This window comes from Trichechus manatus, unplaced genomic scaffold (genome assembly GCF_000243295.1).
Source record: "Trichechus manatus latirostris isolate Lorelei unplaced genomic scaffold, TriManLat1.0 scaffold00035, whole genome shotgun sequence".
NCBI lineage: Eukaryota > Metazoa > Chordata > Mammalia > Sirenia > Trichechidae > Trichechus > Trichechus manatus.
Genome location: NW_004443971.1, coordinates 18,029,952 through 18,052,801, shown reverse-complemented (window position 1 = coordinate 18,052,801; position 22,850 = coordinate 18,029,952). Strand labels below are relative to the sequence as shown.

The 22,850-nt window shown below is 35.7% G+C and overlaps 1 long non-coding RNA gene across 4 annotated transcripts in view; it reads right to left on the bottom strand.

Moving 5' to 3' along the window:
- Positions 1-956: 956 nt before the first annotated feature.
- LOC111820380 (uncharacterized) overlaps positions 957-22,850 on the bottom strand; it is an 87,066-nt gene continuing 65,172 nt past the window's right edge. Inside the window, exons 3-7 of one of the 4 annotated variants that reach the window (XR_002823933.1) lie at positions 14,795-15,210; positions 13,644-13,851; positions 13,374-13,557; positions 10,626-10,685; positions 957-2,939 (exon numbers count right to left, since the gene is read on the bottom strand). This is a non-coding gene — a long non-coding RNA (uncharacterized LOC111820380). Of the gene's footprint in view, positions 2,940-10,625; positions 10,686-13,373; positions 13,852-14,790; positions 15,211-22,850 lie in introns of all 4 variants that reach the window. The other 3 variants (XR_002823934.1, XR_002823931.1, XR_002823932.1) reach the window with 3 other exon arrangements.

Genomic DNA, 22,850 nt, shown 5'->3' with positions numbered 1-22,850 from the left:
AATTGACAGAGGAGCATAAAGAAGTAGTGCAGTGAGCCTCAATAAAAGGCCATAGGGATTCAGGAGGCTGAAGTTGTCTGTTTTAGGAACAGATTATATATCTTATCTGATGACCCAGATTTAATTTAAGTGACTGCTTCTGCCTGTCCTTCCAAAGGGCAAGTGTGTGAAATAGAGCATCTCAATGTCAGCCTCGAGTCCTTTCCTCCGCCTGATGCTTGACCTAAATTGAACATGTGGGCATTGATCTGCACAAATGAAAGGGTCTAAAACTTTGCTGCCATTTGAGTTTCATCTTTAATGTCGGTCGGTTTGAACATTTTGGGGGTAGCACATATCCATGAGCAGATTTAGAATCAGTTTATTTCCCATTCATAGAAATTAAATCTTTTTTTGTATTAGAAAGTGAAAAATGTTGCATTAAAAAAATGTCATTGCTGTTAGCCACCTTGTTTTTATTTATTCTTCCCAAAAGAAATAAAATAACACTCTCTATGAAATAAGGACCCCCGGTGACACAATGGTTACGTGCTTGGCTGCTAACAGAAGGACTGGCGGTTGAAACCCACCAACCACTCAGAAGAAGAAAAGACCTGGCAATCAGCTCTGATAACCTGTTGCCGTGGAGTCAATTATGACTGATCGCGAGCCTATAGGACAGAGGAGAACTGCTCCCATAGGGTTTCCAAGGAGCGGCTGGTGGATTGAACTGCTGGTCTTTTGGTTAGCAGTCAAGCTCTCAACCACTGTGCCACCAGGGACACTTCCAGTAAAGATTACAGCCTAGGACACCCTATAGGGTAGTTCTAATCTGTTCTATAGGGTCGCTATGAGTCCGAATAGACTTTACGGCACATAACAACAACATCTACGAAACCCACCAGAAATGAGATTCCAGATTAACTGGTATTTTGGGTAGTGGCCCCAAGATACTTTTCTCATGTCCATCTCCTTTTTTTTTTTAAAAAAAAAGATTTCTTCTTCTGTTCAGGATATGAAATCTCATGAAATGTTTCCACGCTGGCACTTTCACCTTCCTAATTACACCATTTAAGCACCTACCACAGAAATGCTCATTCTGGGTAATTATGATTATAATTACTGGGGCTTCTGGCTACTTTAACAGAAAGAACTAAAACACTGAAGGAGTCAGAAACTGACTAAATGCAATGGCGAGCCAAGTTGAGTACTTGGACATGGTTCTCCATTGAGCAAGAAGAAAACTTCAGGCAAGTCATGCCAAAGCTTGGTTCAGATTATACATCTTTTACTACTAAAAAACAGACACCCCAGAAGGGACTATACTTTTGTTTTACAACAGTTTCATAATTACTGACAGCCCTTATACCTATTGACAGCAAAGGGTTTGAAAAGTTTCTGGCTTTCCTTCCCCAAAACACTTCCCCCAAAAACTGTGGGAATGATTTTAAATTATTCCCTTTATTAAAGTCTTATGAATTTGGTTTGGAAAAGGGAAGAATTTCCAGTACAACCTTTGCACTGTTTGGCAAAGTTATTAGCAACTGAAAAATAATCATAGATTTATTTTTAATATACATATTAACTGGATTTAATCTAAGAAACCTACTTTGTGTATCTGTTCCAAAACAGACTGTAAGTAATACAAAAATATTTTCCAGAGACAAATCAACCCAACGGACACTTATTGAGCATTTACAATTTTAAAAGCATCTTTAAACTCTGAAAAGATTTGGAAATCTATGTACTGTTCATCTTTGTGGTGTTTGTTATTGTATTATATGTTCACAGATATAAATGTGTGTTGTTCATTTAAAAACCATATACAACCTCTGGTATTTACAGAGTTCAATCCAGTAGAGAAGATAAAAACAAACAAAAGCAAAACAAAACACCATAATTTTAACACGAATGTCACTTTAATAATAGCTTAGATTTATTGATAGCTTTGCTCATCTCACTTTCCTTATATTAACCATTTATTATCACAAGCTATATTATTATTATTATTTTTTTTTGGTAGAGAATGCAGACATACAAACTGTCTTTACACATATAAAACTTTTCTATGCATGGTGAATTGTGTCAATGTAAGAAATGCACTTTATTGAGCAGCATGGTGTAATAGATAAACAAAGAGCAATAGAACTAGGTCAATGGACCTGGGATATGCCAGTCACTTGCTTGGTTATGTAACCTCTCTGAGCTTTAGTTTCCTTATTTTAAAATCTGGATAATAAAATCATCCTTATATACTCTAGTTCATTTAATTTCCAAACAATTCTTTGTAAGAGATATTCAGTAAGGGTCAGAATGAAAACCGTTATTACTCAAGGAACAGAGGTTTAAATCCAGTTCTAATTATCTAATGCTTTGTCCCTTCAAAAACAGCTGCTTTCCCATTTCTAAAATTTAAAACAAACAACAACAACTAAAAAGAATGTTTCTTTCTTTAATAGCCTCCAAATATATCAAATTTTTTAAAAAATTAGCACAATAGCATTCCCAGTAAGATACAGCACTCTGCTTTCTTACCTGGTAGGTGGTACAGATTGACAGGCAGGGAGAACTCTTCAAGACAGGTAGTTCTAAGAAGGATTGGTGTCTACTTAAAAGTTACAATTAACCTTAATTAAACTTTTTTCCAGTTAAGAACCCTTGATTAACCTAATGCATCACTGCCTTAATCTCCAACATTCATGTAGAGGGTGAAGACTATAGTGTGTTCAGGCTGATAGGATGATGATGTGTTCACCAATTAAAATAGTTTGTCCTTGAGCTTATGTCATGAATTGTTTAAAATCATACCAGCATGACATTGGTTCTATGTAGAATTAGGCTAGTGTTTAAATATTTTGGTCCTGTTTTAAATTTAGCTAGTCCTCATTTTTCGTATTTTTCAAGGTTTGTCCCCTGGGAAATATTTCAGTGTTTCCTTGTTCTGAAAGATAGACTTCTACCTGAAACAAAGAAAGGGAAGAAAATACATACATTACTACATTTTTCCAAAAGCCATGAGTTTATTCTGTAGATAAATTATATCAAAATTATTCTTTTATGAGTAATTAACCATTTAAACGAACAATTTTTAAGAAAAACAGGCTTTTTATAGATAATTGTCTTTTTACTCATAGAGTGAATTTGGAATGAATTGATTAATGAAAATTTAAATCAAAGTTGAAGCTAGCATTTTTTTCTTTTTTTCCTAATGAAGATCCATTATGACAACAGCGTCACCATCTTAACTTCCACATCCTGTGCCAGGACCATAGTAGGCAGTGTTTTGTTTTGTGTATCAAAGAAATGGAGTACTCTTGATCCAAGACTTTGCAGTATTGATTCATTAATCTGTCAGTTTGGAAAGGATAGACAGTTTGGTTGATATTCAAAATAATTCTAAAATTAACCCCAGGTAAATACTATAGTTGTCACTAAACTTGTCTGATAAGAATTATGTAAATTTATCTTGGAAAATTAGGAGTATTATGTGTGTTAGAGAAAATAAGTATTTGCTGGGGATAATCTATCAGCCTTTGAAAAAAGGCAGACCTCTTGCTTACATAAATTGTTTAAAACATACCCAGAGACCTGAAATCCATAATCAGAAAACACATTCTAGAAACAATAACATATTATTACATATTATACAGAGAGATTACAATCATATTTTCAGAAAATTGATAACATCTTTCAAATTTTCTATGCTTCATTCAAAACTTAATCTGCAACTTAGAGTCTCCCAAGCTTTTTGACTGCATTCTTCACTAAATATGTTATTAGAATACCTTACTATTTTTGGAAGATATTGTGAATGTATTTCTGGCTTCATAAATTATACAAGCATCTGTTCTTTCAATCAACAGGATACCAAATGTTTTTTACATCAATCTGTGTAAAACAACATATATAATACTATTTTTTTTTTCTCATGAGGGTTCAGTAAGTACTGATTAGGATGGTAGAAAAGGGCTGAAAAATAGTGAAAAAAATATATATTACAAAGTGTGTAAGATAGTGGTAATTTTTGAGTGGAATTTATGACATAAAAGTAGTTATGATACTTTTCTGGTTGTCTCTTCTACACAGTAATTTACAAATCAATGAGATTAGTAGAACCTGACAAATTTCATAAGTACAAAGCTGCATCTCTAACAAAAGCTTATTTCTTGTGGTTTTAACACTATATATGACACTATATTAAGAAAATGTAAAAATTAAAAAAAAAGATATTGAATTCTAATACATATTACATGGATTTTTATTTACTCCTTCAAAATAACTCATAAGAATTTATTCTCTAAGAATGGATAATCTAAAGTAGACTTGGACATGCAAAAAGGTCTTCTAAGCATTGCCTAATGTAATCAACAGTCTACTATGTCATTTCACGGATGACTTGTGATCCAAGAAAAGATTCCAGTCAGAAGATAAGACTCCTTTACAGTTAAATATTATATTTCTCAATAAGTCCTATGAAAATACAATATCTTATCTCAGGTCACTCATCAGATTTGTGCTACTATGACATATTGAGTTGGAACTGACTTGATGGCAACGGGTATGACATATTTGGGCTGCTTAAAAGATTTACACATTGAGTTTATAAAGAAAATGTTCTAAATTCTACTTTGGTGAGTAGCATCTGGGGTCTTAAAAGCCTGTGAGTGGCCATCTAAGATACTCCACTGGTCTCACCCCTTCAGGAGCAAGGGAGAATGAAGAAAACTAAAGACACAAGGGAAAGATTAGTCCAAAGGACTAATAGACCACAACTACTACGGCCTCTACCTGACTGAGTCCAGTAGAACTAGATGGTACCCGGCTACCACCACTGACTGCTCTGACAGAGATCACAACAGAGGGCCCCAGGCAAAGCTGAAGAAAAAATGTAGAACAAAATTCTAACTAAAAAAATGACCAGACTTACTGGCCTGACAGACTGGTGAAACCCCAAGGGTATAGCCCCCAGAAACTCTTTTACCCCAGTAATGAAGTCACTCCAGAGGTTCACCTTTTAGCCAAAGATTAGACAGAACCGTAGCACAAAACTGGACTAAAGGGGCATACCAGCCCAGGGGCAAGGATTAGAAGGCATGAGAGGACAGTAAAGCTGGTAATAGGGAACCCAGGGTCGAGAAGGGAGAGAACTGACATGTCATGAGGTTGTTAACCAATGTCATAAAACAATATATGTAGTGTTTAATGAGAAGCTAGTTTGTTCTGTAAACCTTCATCTAAAGTTCAATAAAATATACATATATCATTTAAAAAAAGATTTATGCATTGAGTTTGGACCCTGATAAATTCCCTTTCTAGCCCTGAGAGTCTGTGATTTTTATAGTTTTTATTCTATTTTTGATTCTTCTTAGAGAGAATAATTCTAGAGGACTTTATTAACATGTCCTCATTTCTACATTTTAAAAGAAACAAGCAAAAAATCCAGTATTTACTTAACAATTCATAGTACTTTATCTTTTTAAAAATATTAATAGGTCTGCTTGTTCTTTGAACAGTAGGACCATGTGGCAACTTGATACACAGAAATCATAACTGAGGAAAGAGAAAACAAAGGACTTCATTCAGAGATTACTTTATGTTAGCGTCAGCATAAGAATGCTCCTATGCGTAACAATAATCCAGATATTCTAACAATTTTCAACTACTCATTATACGCTTCACAACTGTTTCTCCTCCAGAAAAGTGACATGAAACGTTATTAAATGTTCAAATATGTTTCCATAGACAGACAGACAGATAGAAAATAGATAGGTAGATAGAGGATAGGCTGACAGAGTGATATATGAGAAAGTGACTTCACAATATGAAAGAATGTTTATATATTTGCAGAAATTCTGATGACTTAACAAAATTTCATTGATAGAAGAAAATCTATCAGAGATGAGATAAATCGTCTTTGATTTTATTAGGTGAAAGAGAAAATTATAATTTGAATTAAGTGATCTTTACGAATTTATGATTTACAAACCCTAAAGGACACCCTCCCACCACTAACCAACTAGACAGCACCTAGTTGCAAAGATATTATTATATCATAATTTTCAGAATTATTCCTTTTGAATTTAATTCATGAGTAATAGCTCATTAATAGTATTCATTATAAATGGTTATGGGAGATGAATGCAGAAGAAAACAGACACAATGACTCATTTGCAGAACTATTTTCAACAATTTGTTATTTGCCATTCATAGCAAAGTGGCTTTGTATTTTATTTTTTAAGTCAGAATGAGTGAGGGTACTAACCAGATAATTTTGGATCAAGTAAACTTCGGTGCTTTTTTATATCTGCTCTGAAACTCCAGTTAAATTTGCTACTCTTCCCAGTTTCCTGTCTGAAAGCTAGTTTTTAGTTGCCTGGAACCTGTTAAATAGCCGCCACATTCCAACCTTGAGGCTAATGCTTTTAAGTGATGAGTGAATTATACAAATGCAAATACAGTTAAATTTCATCTGGAAAAAGGTCTAGAGATGCAGAGATTTTGAAAAAAGCTCTTCAGCCATAAGAGCATAAATGTGCCTGTTAAGTACTTTAAATAATTTACGGAAAAAAGGTGGTTATTACCGTGCAGATAAACAGATCATATATCCATAGAATGAAGAAAAGGAAGATTTATTCTCTTAAGATATTGTATACTCCAATTGATAGAGACTCAAAAGTTCTGAATAATTTGTGACAAACTATCAGATAGTGACAGAATTCTATTATCACTTCCCACTCCCCCTCCCTCTTTTTTTTTTTTTTTTGGATTCCTGGTGGTGCAGTGGTTAAGAGCTCAGGCTGCTAACCAAAAGGTCGGCAGTTCAAATCACCAGCCACTCCTTGGAAACCCTATGAGGCACTTCTATTCTGTCCTATAGGGTCGCCATGAGGGGGAATCAACTCAACAGCAATGGGTTTGGGTTTTTGGTACTCCCCTTTTTATCACCTTATGCATATTACGTATTAGCTTCTTCTTTAACACTTCTGTTTCCTAATTATTAGGTATTGCTGTTGTCATTAGCTGCCATCAAGTTGACTCCAACTCATGGCAACCCCGTGAGTTCAGAGTAGAACCACATGGTTTTTTTCGATGGCTGGTATTTCGGTAGTAGAACTCCAGGTTCTTTTTCTGAAGTGCTTCTGGGTGAACTTGAACTACCAGGCTTTCAGTTAGCAGCCAAGTGTGTTAACCATTGTAGCATCCAGGGACTACTTAGTTATTAGCTCAGGATCAGTTTTTCAAAATTGTACAAGAAGAAAATAAACATTTTTGTTCCATATGTATACCCTGAGACTTAATGGCCATAGATATTTCCCATTGATCTTTAAAATGAGGGGATAATAAGGTAGTAGAATAGGTTAATGACATATACACAAAGAAGATATAGAATTTTATAACTGATGGTTTTTTTCTAGTGAAATCTTCTCTAAAAATGAAAAATAAGTACACCAATAATTTTACTAAAGTACTTCTTATGTTTCTCTTTCTCTGTTTCTCCTACTAGACTATGAAATCTTTGAGGTCAGAGACTGTCTCTTAGTCATCTATGAACCTTTAGGATCTAACATATTTCCTAGAATACAGAAGGTGCTCAATGTGTGCTTGTAGAAAAACGAGATTCTTCTTCTTTGATTCCCTGGTACACATCAATAGCTAGACACTGAACTGGACACTGTCTATATCCCTCTAACTCTCCCTTCCTCTGTTTAACTGACGTCATATGGAAAAGTGTAGAACCAGCTGACTTTCATGGTGGAGCCCTGTACGTCTGGTTGTACTGGAATCTAAGGTCTGAGTCACGGAATCTAATTATCCTCAAAGTCTCAGACATGGAAAAGCTCACCTCCAGAATCACCAAATTATGGCAGTATGCAGTCAAATTAAAGATAATTCTTGTTCTTTAATAAAGTGCCTCACTTTGTTAAAATTAAGAATTTTACTCTGTTTTGAAAACAGACTATATATTTTCTTCTAATTATATGATCTAATTATATGATTACCACATGTTTAAAATCTATACTAATGAAAATGATTATTTCCCTTTGATTTTTGACAGACTGTATACTTCTCATAGTATTCTCAGTTTTGAAAACATTTCTACATTATTTTTATTGATCAGGATACATGGGTACTATGAAAGTTTAATTGTTTGGAGTCCACTCAAAATGATATTTATTCATTAGCTGTTCCAAGTTTTATTTGGAGAAAAGATTTTATGTCGGGAGAGCAGAGAAGGTGGTGTTCTGCTCTATCTAGACAAAAGCCCTCCTCAGAAATGACTTTACATGTTTCTGTCCCTACCAAAACATACTTTGGGTAGTGGGTTTCATTCCCACTAAAGTAACTAAGGATTTCTTTTAATCACAAACAATTCCTTCATTGAGGTAAGTGCTGGTAAAAAAAAAAAAAAAAAAATATTACATCACATTTTTGTATTCCCAGAATTTGGCTGCTAACCAAAAGGTCTGCAGTTCGAATCCACCAATCGTTCCTTGGAAACCTTATGAGGCAGTTCTACTCTTTCCTATAGGATTGCTATGAATCAGAATAGACTTGACGGCAACTTTTATATATATATATATATATACATATATATATATATACACATATACCTGGGTGTTCTGGACAGATAGCCAGATAATCTGGCTCTGGTCATTAGGATGACATTCAGAGGTATTTCATTAAGAACAAATAAAAATCAGTTTTATTTATTTATTTTTATTCTAATCTTTGTGAACCAATCTGATCAATGATTTTCAGCTATTCTTGAAAATTGAATAATTCTCATAGAATAGTTTTCTTCTTTGAATATCTTTGAAAAGTTGGATTAAGAAAATAAGTGAAGTTGACTTCTCTGAAGACAAAGAGTTGTGATTCGTGGCTGATTCCCTGGCATATGGTGCCATCTTCCAAGGCAATTGCCTCTGGGAGTTCAATGTTATTTGGATGTATGTGTTGGGATATGTTTACCCCCAAACCAGTCATATTATCATAAACATTGATATTTCAATATATATTTTTAAAAAATCAATAAATAGATTTGTTCCACGGCCAAATTATAGAAACACAAAGGCTTATTTACTAATGGCAAAGATACTGTCAAGTATGATGTTCTTAATGGAAAATATTCTAGCATTCTTTTTATTTGAATTTTTTATTGAAATAATTTTAGCTAGAAGATATTTTTCCTCAAAAGATCCCATTAAAAAGACCATTAAAAAATACCATAAAATAACACTTTCTAGAGTCTTCTTTTTCTAACACTTCTTTTGCTTTTATTAAATTCAGTTTATATCAATGTCTGAATAGTTGATAATTACATTGTTATATAATCGCTTTTGTTTTATTTTCCAATAGAACTTTCTTTTCAAGACACCTATTGACGTGGTAATTTGTGGTCATCATATTGCACCTGGAGCACTGATAGCACAGGGGTTAAGAGCTCAGCTGCTAACCAAGAAGTCAGCAGTTTGACTTCACCAGTCGCTGTCTTGAAATGCTATGGGGCAATTCTAGTCTATCCTATAGGGTCACTATGCATCAGAATTGACTCAGTGGCAACAGGTTAGGTTTTGGTTACACTGTGCCTAAATTTGCCTTTCTTAATGTTATATTGGATTTCTGTTTGTTGCACAGAAGAAGAAATGCTGATCAGAAAACTACAAATGGAATTATATAGTTACCTAAAAGGCTAAGTATTCCCAAAATAGTTTAAAACATATTGACTAATTTTGAGCAATCCCAGTTAGTTTCTCCCCATATCTCATACTTAACCATGGGAAGACATATTTTACATAATGAGATTTACAGAGAAATTCTGCCATTCTGGGGAGAGCTATAAAAATATACTTTGCTTCAGCCTATTTTCAGTTTTTATTTTCTGACAAAAAAAAAAAAATTGTCAATTATTTGTCAAAAAATCCCCTTAATACTTTTTAGTTTCTTGGGGTAACAAAAATAGGTTGCTAAATGGAGGCTTTTAACCTAAATACTCATTCAAACATAGATTATTTCATATTCTCATCTCTATACTCTGCCCAGTTTTGTTAAAATCACCTGAATGACATAAACTTTTACTAATTTATACTGATTTCAAAGCAACCACAAAAACACACAATTCTTTGGACCCAAACTACAAGACTCTGTTTTTAATGAGCAAGATTAGTGCCATGAAATATCTTTCAGGAAGCACTTTTGAGTTATAGCAGCTTTCCCATACTATACTAAAAACAACTGGGACACTCCAGAAAAATATTATCTTCTCTTTGGGAAAAATAATTACTACTAAAAAGCTGAAAATGTCTATCGGAGACGAAAGATATAAACAAATAAGCTTTCATTTCTATTATGGGGAATAGCCTGGGGCATATGGCAGAAGTAATGGCAAGGGGTTCAGTATTCTTACTGCTTTTAAATATAACTTTTAATTTTAGTTCAAGTTAACATTTTATTGACAGAACAATTTTTGTAAACCTCTATGGTTACTAAAGATACCTTATTGGAATGGACAGTAAAATTTTAAAATTAGATGGAAGCCCATTATCACAAATTTGGAGTATTTTACAAGAAATAATAGAATAAAAATATACACAGCATACTGAGAAATTCAAAACAGATGTCTCCTAAAATGCAGTATATTTACATACTTGTAAGTAGTGTATCTTTCCAAGACATGACATTTCTTCTTAAGGAAAGTTCGTGTTTATCTATGGAGATGGGGAGATGGTGGGAGAGGGAGAATACATTTTATTCCAAGTTCTACACTTGATGAAACTATATAAAGTTGTGTTTTTACAATCATTCCAAGTGTGCCAAGCATTTCCATTTGAAGGAACATTTGAGTGAAGAAAGTTTGATGATTTATTTTAAGTTGATTGATTTTCATGCTTTTGTACATGTACTATAGAATACTCACTCAGCCCTCACTCCATGATTTTTATATTTTTTGGAGACTGATGTGTTAAATATATACTAGAATTGTTTTCAAATATGTCCCTACAGTAATAAGGCTGAACTTGAAGGCCCCATCACTTCCCTTACTTTATAGCTTGAGAGTTTGCTTTAGAGCTTTCGTCAAAGTATGTTCAGATGGTGCTACAACATCTTGGAAAACTGAAGTTCAGATTTCCAACCAAAGAACAACCCACTTTTTCTTAGCTTTAAAAGCAAACATGAAAACCAAATGCCTCACCTCTATTGCTAATTTAGCAACTGCACATCAAAGCCCTTAATATAAATAAATGAATTATTTTTCTGCCATCTCAACTTCCGTCTAAAGCTACCTTTGTTTATTTTTTTTTTTTTAGTGAATTTAAATAAACAAACAAAAAAGTGAGAAAAGAAATAAAGAAAAGGCTGGAAGAAGGAAAGGAAGTAGGAAAAGAAAGAGAAAAGAAAGAAGGGGGGTGGGGTGGGGGGAGAAAGAAAGTAGAAAAGAGAGAAGGAGGGTAAAAGGGAGGGAGGGAGGAAAGCAGGAAGGAAGGAAGGAAAGAAGGAAGGAAGGAAGGGAGGAGGGGAGGAAGGGAGGAGGGGAGGAAGGGAGGAAGGAAAGAAAGAAAGAAGAAAATTTCCAATTGGGCATGCTGACATCCTAACAGATGGGCGAGGTTATAGACAGCCAGGAGAAGCTTATAAGCATCAAGAGGGAAAAATGATCTGGAACTATCTAAACATTTAGTTTTCCTGAGAGTCAATTCCTGAATTAGATTTGAGAGAACATTATTATAAACGCCTTAAGATGCAGTTATTGAATGGAGTCTTCTTTTGTTCTTTAATCTCAACAATAGCCCCACTTGAGATTCTGTACTTCAGCTGAGTTAGAATCTTACTCTTTTGCATTATTCTATTCCTGGAGAGTTTTCTAACTGAACAACAGGTAGTGATTATATGCTCCATTAGCTAGTAGGTTACATTTATAATCAAAGATACAATTTTCAATAGCGGCTTTATTTTAAGAAAAGGAAGTAACTAGAAAGGTTTTTTAAATTATCTTTGTTTTCCCTTTGAAATTGAAAAATTTGAAATATCATGGTTTAATTTCAGAGACTGTCTATATGAGGAGTTGACACTCTATAAAAGTTATGTTACACTTTAAAAGAGATATGCACCACTTAGATTTTTCTTTGGTTAGTTAAAAGTGAGTATAAATATGGAATATTTCCCACTTAGTTAAAAAAAGAAAACTTAAGGAGAAACTCTATATTAATAATAATCTCATAAGGTATTGCTAAAAAATATATAAACTCATTCCATTTCTTTCATTAAAAAGAATATCCTGTTGACAATCATATAGCCTATCAAAATAGATTAGTATTTAAATTTCCCCTTCTTTGGATTTTCATGACTTAGTCTAGTCAAATCACGTGATTTCATAAAAGAGGAATTGGTGACTCAGAGAAGTTAAATGACTTGCCTAAGACTCCATAAAAATGTAGAAAGAGCCAAGAGTCAATTCCCAATTCAGGGCCTTTTCAAATTATCACTTCCTATCACTTCCTCCTTTTGCAGATGCTCAATGATGCTCATAAAAACAAAAGCAAAAAAAAAAAAAAAAAAAACCAAAAAACCAACTCGCTGGCATCCAGTTGATTCCGACTCCTAGCGACCTTATAGGACAGAGTAGAACTGCCCCCAAAGAGTTCAAAGAGTTTCCAAGGAGTGCCTGGTGAATTTAGACTGTAGAACTTTCGGTAAGATGCCAAGCTCTTAACCACATGGGTTGGGGTAAAAGTCTCTTACCAATTTCAAGACTGATTATTGCTCTAACTCTTGTTCTAATTTTTGATTTATTTTATGAGTTTAATATATTTTAATTTTGTAATGGGAACCCTGGTGCACAATGGTTAAGCACTCGGCTGCTACTCGAGAAAGGTCAGTGGTTCAAACCCACCAGAAAGATGTGGCTGTCTGTTTCCATAAAGATTACAGCCTTGGAAACCCTATGGAGCAGTTCTACTCTGTCCTATAGGGTCGCTATGAGTTGGAATTGACTAGATGGCAACGGGTTTAATTTTGTTATAGTCAAAAGATAACACGTTGCGTTTTATAATATTAGTGATAACAAAACATATTTGCTACCCAGCAATGGCATAGCAGGGGAACTGCGCTGGCCCTGAGCACCTGGCACCACTGAGCAGTTTCTGTTAACCCAGTAAGGCCCAACGTGCTTCCTCAAGCACGAGAGTGCGTTAATTAAAAGAGTAATGAGATTGACTTGTATTTTTTATTATCTAAAGGAAAGAAGGGTGTCAGCAATTTGGACAGGGGCATGATTTCAGTGCTTGCTATAGGTGCCATTTTCTGTAGATACGCTACTGGTCATACCAGGTTAAAAGAAACTCCTCAGTGGCACCACAGGCCCAGAGCCGGTGCAATACTTGCGATACCTGCCATACCTTAGTTATGCGCCTGCCGAGTCCCGGATTCTAACTGCCTCTCTCTCACTCTCAACAAATGCATTTAAGAATCCCAAGCTTGAGAGTTCCTTCATAGCGATCCTACAAGACAGAGTAGATCTGTCCCATAGGGTTTCCAAGGCTGTCTTCCAAAGAGCCATCAGCAAATGCATTTGGTCTCAAACTGTTATAAAACATAAACGTCCATTCAGTATTTTGTTCTGAAGAGCATGGGTGCTTAATAGACTTTTTTGTTGTTGTTATTTTTACCTGGGACAAAGAGTTGAATGTTCTATATTTTGTAATTAAATACAAAACACCCTTATCTAGTTCTCAAACCCTTGGATACTTTTCCTTTCTCTTGTTTTCCTCTTCCTCTTCTTCCTCCTCCTTTTCTTTAAGCTCTTCTTCCTCATTTTTCCTTCCTTCCCTCTTGCTCTCCTCCTCTTTCATCTTCTCCAGAAAATAAAGTATGTACCTTATTTTTCAAAATTTGAAAGGAAGAAGGGTAAATCAAAGCTTGGAAATAGAAGAAAGCATTACTTACAGATATATACTTCAGGCTTAAAATTATATTTTCTCAATATAACTTCCTATCATTGAATTTATATCCAACAAATATTAAAAAGTTCAACTTCTATTTGAGAGATGTGAAAGAAATTCAACAACATTTATTATTATTACAGATATTTAGTTAACTATTACACTAGTTTGAATTTTGTTATTGATGGATTTCTTTCTTGCATTCTACTCTCTATATATCAATTGGTGTATATAGATAATTTGATTCTTAAAATGTAAAAATGTTCTAAATATATAGGAAAAGGGCAAGTGGAAAGTCCATAAATATGGGAAGAACCAACTTTTCTGAAGCATTGTCCAACTGGGCCCAAAGCTCATTTCAGAAATCTGCAATTCTCTATTGAATCTCTTTGACCTGTCAGACATCAGAGCTAAAACTGGTCCTGGGCCCCTTCTTTACCGTCCACATGTGTGGCAGAATCATGGTCCTGAAACTATGAGAAAAATCAACGAGCAAAAAACAATATGGTAGCTTTTCCTCTATGACTCCTTGATGAAAAGGATTTGGGGAGTAGATTTCCCAGAAATAAATAATGTTCTAGGTGACAAGTTTTTTAAAAACAATTGTTTTGTTTAAGAAACATCAATTATTGTAAGGAATTTCCCTGCATTATTATGTAAATACAAATAATTAGAAAAGGTCAGGTAGAATAATTTTTTTTCTTTCTAAAAGGAGAATAACCCAAGTTAAAATTAGTTTTCCATTCATTTGAAACAGAGGGCAGTCATGTTGGAGTAAGAGAACTCTGCTAGCAAATTGCAAGATGACATCTGCTGACCCTTCCCTCCCCGCCGCCTATAATTAGCCAAGAAGGCCTGAGTTGGCAGCGCTCACCTACCAGAGTCTTTTGCTTCAGGCTCTTTGCCTTGGTGAGGAAGAATTAGGGTCCCTGGGTACAGCACACTTCACAGCTCTTGGATTTAAAGAAGTAGATGTAACCTGAAGAGGCTGAGTGGTGGGTTTGTTTCTTCTAGGGAGTATCCCAAGGAGCCTCTTAGCTCTCTGCCAGTGCTCAAGTGACAACTTGCAGGTGATATAGCCAAGGATCAAGGCAAGTCATCCGCCTTAGGGCTGTGTATTGTCCCCACACAGGCAGTTCTCCCACGGAGGACTCAGCACGTAAATCAGAGACAGAAAGTCTGCCTGGGTGGAGGTGCCGCTGAGAGTGAAGGAGCCATTGTCTGCAAAATTCTGCTCTTTGCTGAGTGTGTGATTACAGGCTGGAAGAATGCAGCCCTTCAGAGGTTCAAGTGCCTGAATTACAAAACAGTGATTAATTAGGGCAGCCAAAATTCTAAGTACTGAAATCATGAACAAGGTTTTAAAATAAATGAAATTATAACGTATAGTAGGCAGGGTACCCAATTGGTGGTTTCCTTATCGGTTGCTCTCCAGTCGATTCCGACTCATAGAGACCCTATGGGACAGAGTAGAACTGCCCCATAGGGTTTCCCAGGCTGTAATCTTCACTGAAGAACGCTGGTGGGCTGATGATTCAAATGGCTTGGTGGGTTTGAACTCCTGATCTTTTGGGGTTAGCAGCCAAGAGTTTAACCATTGTGCACCAGGGCTGCTTGCTGGTGACCTTCCGACATGTGAAATTATTAAAAGACTACATACTGTACCGCTCTACACGAATTTTTTCAACTGATTTCCATAACTCTTTTTAGAACTAATCATAGAGCATGCTTTTTAACTTAACAAATAAAATCTGCTAAATATAGTCGATGCTTACTCTTAACACAAAGAATCAAACTAAATAATGAGATGTAAGCATGGCCCCTAGTTTTAAAAACCCTCAAAGACTCACAGTCTGAGTCTTCTGGGAAAGGAGCTTTCTTTTTCTATAGTCAGTTTGAAAGACGATGCTTTGGTGTTAAACTGGACCAATTCCCACCTTGACAACTATTACTAGAAAAATTGAAAATTTCTTTGGGTTAATACTAAAAGGGAATTATTTAGTGTTTAAAAATTTAGACTGTGGTTTCTTACAGACCTGCTCTCCTCAACTATCTTTTAAAGAATTAATCAGACTTCCAATAGCAATTTTTCTTCATCATATTTATCATATTCATTGGAAATTCCAGAGAATGTGCTTAATATTGAAAATAGTTAATAAAACATTGTGATCACTAACGGATGTAATATAGCACAACCTTTAATATTATCATTCACTTTCTTGCTTAGGATGAATATACACATATGCTGAATTTGGATTGAGGCTCTCAATACTAAATAGCAAGATCACTTCCTGCTAGGGGGATAATTATAAACAGTGAAATGGCAAGGCTGGTAAGGTTTTGGTGTGTTTGTGAGCTCAAGCAGTAGCTTTGAATAAACAAACTCTGTGACTGGAAACTCTTGCCATTTCATCAACTGATTCTTCAATAAAATACAACTATAGATTATTAAGAGTATGCTATAAATGCAGGGAAATCCATAACAGAGATTAGGATTAAAATAATTCAGGTTCTATGAGTGTGATAGGGACATTGATGTGTCTTAAAAAAAAAGAGTATAACCCATCTTTGTATTAATACTTTTTTCAGTGAAATCTTCCACATTTCCCTCTCTATTCTAAGTTGTCTCGTGTGTTTTTTAGTTGTTGTCAAAATTGTGTAAATTGGCAAAACAGAATTGTTTCTTTTTATTATTTTTAGGTATAATTTATAACTGTATATCAACTCAGAGTATACAAAAAATAACATGTAATGAACACCACGTACATGTCAATTATTCCGCTAAATGCTTAACCCGTCTCAACTTGTCAACAATTCGGTAGGCTCTCTTACTATCAAGTCCAAAGTTGTTACCATGGCTTATATTCATGGTCTGAATGATTTCTCTGACTTTGTCTCCCATCTCTCTTTCTTTCCTCACTCTGCCCCAGTCACATGCACCTCCTTGCTGTTAACAGAGCTGCCGAATATGAATTAGCCTCACGACATTCGCACTGGCTAGTTCCTCGGTCTAGAATGCTTGGCCACCAGATAGCTCATTTTCCTCATTCCACTCAAATCTCTACTCAAAGCTTCCCTTCTTAATGAGGCGGTCCCTGACTACCCTGCCGGCAATAGTGCTTTGGTCACTCTATTTACTTATCCTGTTTGACTTTCTTAACCACAAATATCACCACAGAATATTATAAACCTAAAAAAACCAAACTCATTGCCATGGAGTTGATTCCAGCTCATAGCAACAGAGTAGCACTGCCCCATAGGGTTTCCAAGCAGCGGCTGGTGGATTCGAACTGCCGACCTTTTGGTTAGCAGCCCAACTCTTAACCATTATGCCACGAGGGCTCCTCTAGGACATTATACTAGATATTAATTCAGTCATTTAATAAATAGGCAATGAACATCTAATAGATACCAGACATTTTCTTCCTACTATAATAAAGACCAAAATAGACATATGTTATTGCCCTTAGGGCATTTACCTTCTAGTGAGAAATATGGAAAACAAACAAGACAAATAAGTAAAAGATGTGCTATGTTAGGTACTGACAAGAGCTAAAGATTCAAAAAAGAATAGAGGAGTAAAGGGGAAGAACCTTAACGAGGTGGACTGACACAGTGGCTGTAACAATGGGCTCAAGCATAACAACGATTGTGAGGATGGTGCAGGACCAGGCAGTGTTTTGTTCTGTTGTACGTAGGGTTGCTATGAGTCAGAACTGACTCAACAGCACCTAACAACAACAACAACAAAGGGGATATAAATTACGATGTGGGTGGCATTGAAATTTAAGACACGTAAGCAAGAGTGACTTCTAAATAAGGATCTTAAGATGGGAGGGAGCTAGCCCCGTAAACATCCTGTGAAGAAAATCCCAGGAAAAGGAAATCAAACATACTAAGGGCTTGAGGGAGGAGAAGGCTGGTGTCATTCGTTTATCAGTTGATTTTCTGTCTTCTACCTCTGTAATAAAAGCTCCATTAGAGCAGGGAATTTATCTACCTGATCACTTCTGAATCCCAGAGCTTAGAACAGTAACTGACACTCAGTAAGCTTGGAGTAAATATGTCTGAATACATTAAATAAATTAATTATCCTCAGTTTACAAATGACTAAATTGAGTCACAGCAGTTCAGTAACTTGCTTAAAGTACCCAAGGAATAAGTGGTGGACTAAAGATTTGAACCAAAAAAATCTAACTCCGTAGTCTGTGTTCTAAGTGCTATTTCCTGTTGCTATAGCAGCTCTTTAATGTGTAGACTAAATGGCTGACTTGGGAATCAGAAAAGACTATTGAAGAACAGAAAGACAATAACTACAAAGGGTGAGCATTCTGGATTACCTATTTTTTACAAGTTAGAAAGTACATGGCCAGAAATAAGTCCAGAATTGTCTTAATCAAGGCTAATGTGATCACCACGAGACAGAATGGCAAAAGATGGGAAGTTAGTCTTGGCCCAATCATTTATTACAGTATAATTTGGGGTGGTTTCTTGTCTCTGTGTCTCGGTTTCCCTGGTTATAAAATGAAAAGCTTGGCTAGATAATCCCTAAATCCTTTTCCACTTTAACAGTCTTTTTTTCTCTAACTATCGTTGTTGTTCTCTGCCATCGGGTCAGCCCATCACTCATGGCAACCCCGTGCCTGGTCCTGAACCATCCCCATGATCCGTTATGGATTAGACTATCGTGATCCATAGGGTTTTCACTGGCTGATTTTCAAAAGTAGATCACTAGGTCTTTCTTCCTAGTTCTTCTTAGTCTGGAAGTTCTGCTGAAACCTCTTCAGCATTATAGCAATGCTCAACCTCCACAGACAGATGAGCGGTAGCTGTGCTTGAGGTATGTTGGTCAAGAATTGAACCCGGGTTTCATGCATGGAAGGTGCAAATTCTACCACTGAACCACCACTGCCTCCATCTCTAAACAGTAAGTTTCTGAAAATACTTTGAATAATTCTTGTTCACTCAAGAGATGAGTAGAAATTATCCATGAAGAGAAATTAACAGAGGCATTCCAAGGAGAAGGAGTTATTGAGAGATGACAACGAGGCATAAAAATTCATGTGTTAGGAAAATGGTCCATGGCTTATACTGGTAGTGTGGCTGGAACACAGATGAGTAGAAAGGAGAGAAGGATGCTTGAAGTTGTTAAGTTTCATGAGCCCAGATAGTTTTCAGTACTATGGTAAGCAGGTTAGACTCTAGCCTACGGCTACTAGAACGTGTTGACAGTTTTTACATAGTTACCAGCGTTGTAGTATAGGCTATAGCAAAAATTAGTCACGTTCTAGTTCTAAGATGCTTTCTTTGATGTGAATTCTTTTAGGACAAAGCAGAGAAGGAAAAGACAGAGGTTTAAAAGATTATTAGAATACATTATATAAATGTAAATATAACACTTGAAGACCTTCCTCCCCTCCTTCTACTTCCTGTCCCATGCTAGGTAGCTGTGGCTTGGAAGGCATGACCTGTCTGCTTTCATGGCCCTTCTCACACAGCGAAGACAGCATTCAATACTAACACAGAAGCTTACCCTTAGATCACCCAACTGTGTATGAGGTGCAAGTGTTAAAAGAACAATTCTAAATTGAATACGGTCGATTTTAGAAATTTTAAAATGCTATACATACACAGGAGCCCTGGTGGCACAGTGGTTCAGAGCTTGGCTGCTAACCAAAACGTTGGCAGTTCGAATCCACCAGCCGCTCCTTAGAAACTCTAGCAGGCAGTTTTACTCTGTTCCATAGGGTCGCTATGAGTCGGAACCGACTCAGCGGCAATGGGTTTGATTTTTTTTTTTTTAATACATACACAAGACTAGCAATTGTAGAAAGAAATTACAGTTTCTTTCAAGTGGTTGTTTCAATGGTCAAAACATTAAAAAACAATAAAAGCTGCTTATGGAGAGGCCCCCTTTTTTTCTCCCGCCTTTCCTTCTCTTCCTGTCTCCTCTCTCCCTTTCCTCCTCCTCATCCTCCACCTTTTTCCCCTCCTCCTTTTTTTGTTATGCTGTGCAGCAGCCATCTGTGTGATAAGCTCCAGAAGCTTCCCCTTCAGATTGTGATTCACCAGAGCCAGTGCACAGTACTGCCTTTCTCGACTCATGCATGGAAGGTAACCCGTGTGTGCCCTTCATTTTTAACCAGAGATTGTGTTTTTCCCCCTGAGTTATTGTATATGATGTATAGTTCAGTAGCACATTCATAAAACTACACTATAGGCCATGTAAAAAATTAATACATAGTTTCCAGCAATGGTATGTAAAACGAAGCAAGAAAATTTAGTAGAAATCCATTTCTAGACAGATAAGTCACAGTTGTTAAAAAAAAAAAAAGAGATGTCTGGACTTTGACCAAAATAGAAAATTCTCTTTTTTAATTCTATTCTAATTTTTTATTTAATTCATGCTACATCAGTATATTTGACCTAAGCCAAACCAAGCCACCACTGTGGAGAAGAGTGGCCAAATTCTAGAAATGAGCATTGTTTCTGGCAATACAGTGCATTCAAAAAAAGACATTTATTGTGTTATAGTGATTGAAGGAATTATCTCCCAGATGGTATATATAAATAATATGATATGATATCATTTAATATAAATATCACATTTATGTAAATATGTTTCACATATTTATATTTTAGTTATATAAATCTATCTAATATATAGCAACATGCATATCTATTTAAATATATATACAATACATGTGTATATATATACATATAATTTTAAAATAATGTCATTTCCTCTTTTTTTTTAAGAAGTGAATTAACAGGTCATCTATAAGCTTTATTTTCCACTTCCCAATAGATCTTATATTTACTGAGCAAGGGCAGCCACCGTAACTCTTCGTATTTCCCTATATTGTTCTTTTTCTTTCTCTGCCTACTTGACTACTCTCCATATTTTTGAATTATATCCTACTTTTACCCATGTACCCTCATAATGTTTTAAAACATATGCTTTAGTTATTTTCATATTGTTCAAAGTTCTTAGTAGAAACCTAGGAAGATATACATCTGGATTAAAAAGAAAAAAAAAAGATCTTCCTTTATGAAGACCTTTTTTTGTTTGTTTTAGATTAATAGTGTCTTTGCCCTCTCTTTTTGGGAAGAGATGACAATAAAAGGGGCAAAGACATTTTGGTGAAGTGACTTGAGGGCAAAACATTACCCAAAAACCATTGCCATCTAGCCAATTCCGACTCATCGCGACCCTGCAGGGCAGAGTAGAACTGCCCTATATGGTTTCCAAGCCTGTAATCTTTACGGAAGCAGACTGCCACACCTTTGTGCCTTGGAGCAGCTGGTGGGTTGGAGCCACTGACCTTTCAGTTAGTAGCCGAGTGCTTTAACTATTGCACCACAAGGGCTCCAGCAAAACATTAGGGCCACTTAAAAAGAAAGGTAAATTTATGACACTTATCCCTGTTCATTTATATATGAATGTGTGGAAATCATAGTCCAGTTCTTTGAGTGGTAGCTGTGCTTGATTGTGAGTAGTTACCTCTAGGAAATTTCCCCCACTGCCTGTTAAGGCACAAATGACATATTCACTAAATTTCAAAAAGAACTAAATTACAAATAGTTCTAATGATAATGACAAAATTTTTCCATGGATAGATAGCTAGTGCTATTATTTAGAGTTACTTTTAAAAATGAGTTTAAATAGTGATTTAATCTCTCAGAGCTCCACTTTTCAAGAAAAAATGAGAATTCTATCAACACCTCAGTCTAATTTATGGTGTTGTGGTGAGCATTAATTTAGCTAAGGGAGCCCTGTTTTGGCGTCTTTCTGGCGCCAAAACTCATTTTAATTATGAGTTTTGGCGCCAGAAAGGCTCGATTTTGAACTTTGATTGATTTTGAATTAAAGAACCTTGTACACTTAACCTCTAGAGATCTCACTTCCTCAAGTACAAAAGCAGATCATATGAAGGGTAAGCCAGATGTATCTATGTATCTATCTATTTGTCTATCTATCTATCTTATCTGTCAGTTTGTGGTACTGTGGTGGCTTGCGTGTTGCTATGATGCTGGAAGCTATGCCACCGATATTTCAAATACTAGCAGGGTCACCCATGGTGGACAGGTTCCAGCAGAGCTTCCAGACTCAGACGAGGAAGAAGTACCTAGTGGTCTACTTCTGAAAAAATTAGCCAGTGAAAACCTTACGAATAGCAGCAGTATATTGTCTGATATAGTGCTGGAAGATGAGCCCCTCAGCTGGAAGGCTGTCAAAATATGACTGAGGAAGAGCTGCCTCCTGACAGTGAGTTGACCTTAATGATGTAAATGGAATAAAGCTTTCAGGTAGTCCATTTGCTGATGTGGCACAACTCAAAATAAGAAGAAACAGCTGCAAACATCCATTAATAATCAGAATGTGGAATGTACAAGTATGAATCTAGGAAAATTGAAAGTCATCAGAAATGAAATGGAATGCATAAAGATCAATATCCTAGGCATTAATGAGCTGAAATGGGCTGGTATTGGCCATTCTGAATCAGAAAATCATATAGACTCCTATGCAAGGAATGACAAATTGAAAGGGAATGATGACGTATTCGTGGTCAAAAAAAGCATTTCAAGATCTATCCTGAAGTACAAAGCTGTCAGTGAAAGGATATCTATACGCCTACAAGGAAGACTATTATTCAAATTTACATATCAACCACTAACGCCAAAGATGAAGAAATTGAAGATTTTTTTCTTTTTATTGTACTTCAGGTGAAGGCTTACAGAACAAATAGTTTCTCATGAAATAGTAGTACATATATAGTTTTATGACATTGGTTAACAACCCCACAACATGTCAACCCTCTAACTTCTCAACCTTTTCTTTTGGTGAAAATACACATAGCCAAAGATACACCATTTCAAAAATTTCTGCATGCAGTGACATTGACTATGCTCTTCCAATTGTGCCGTTATTCT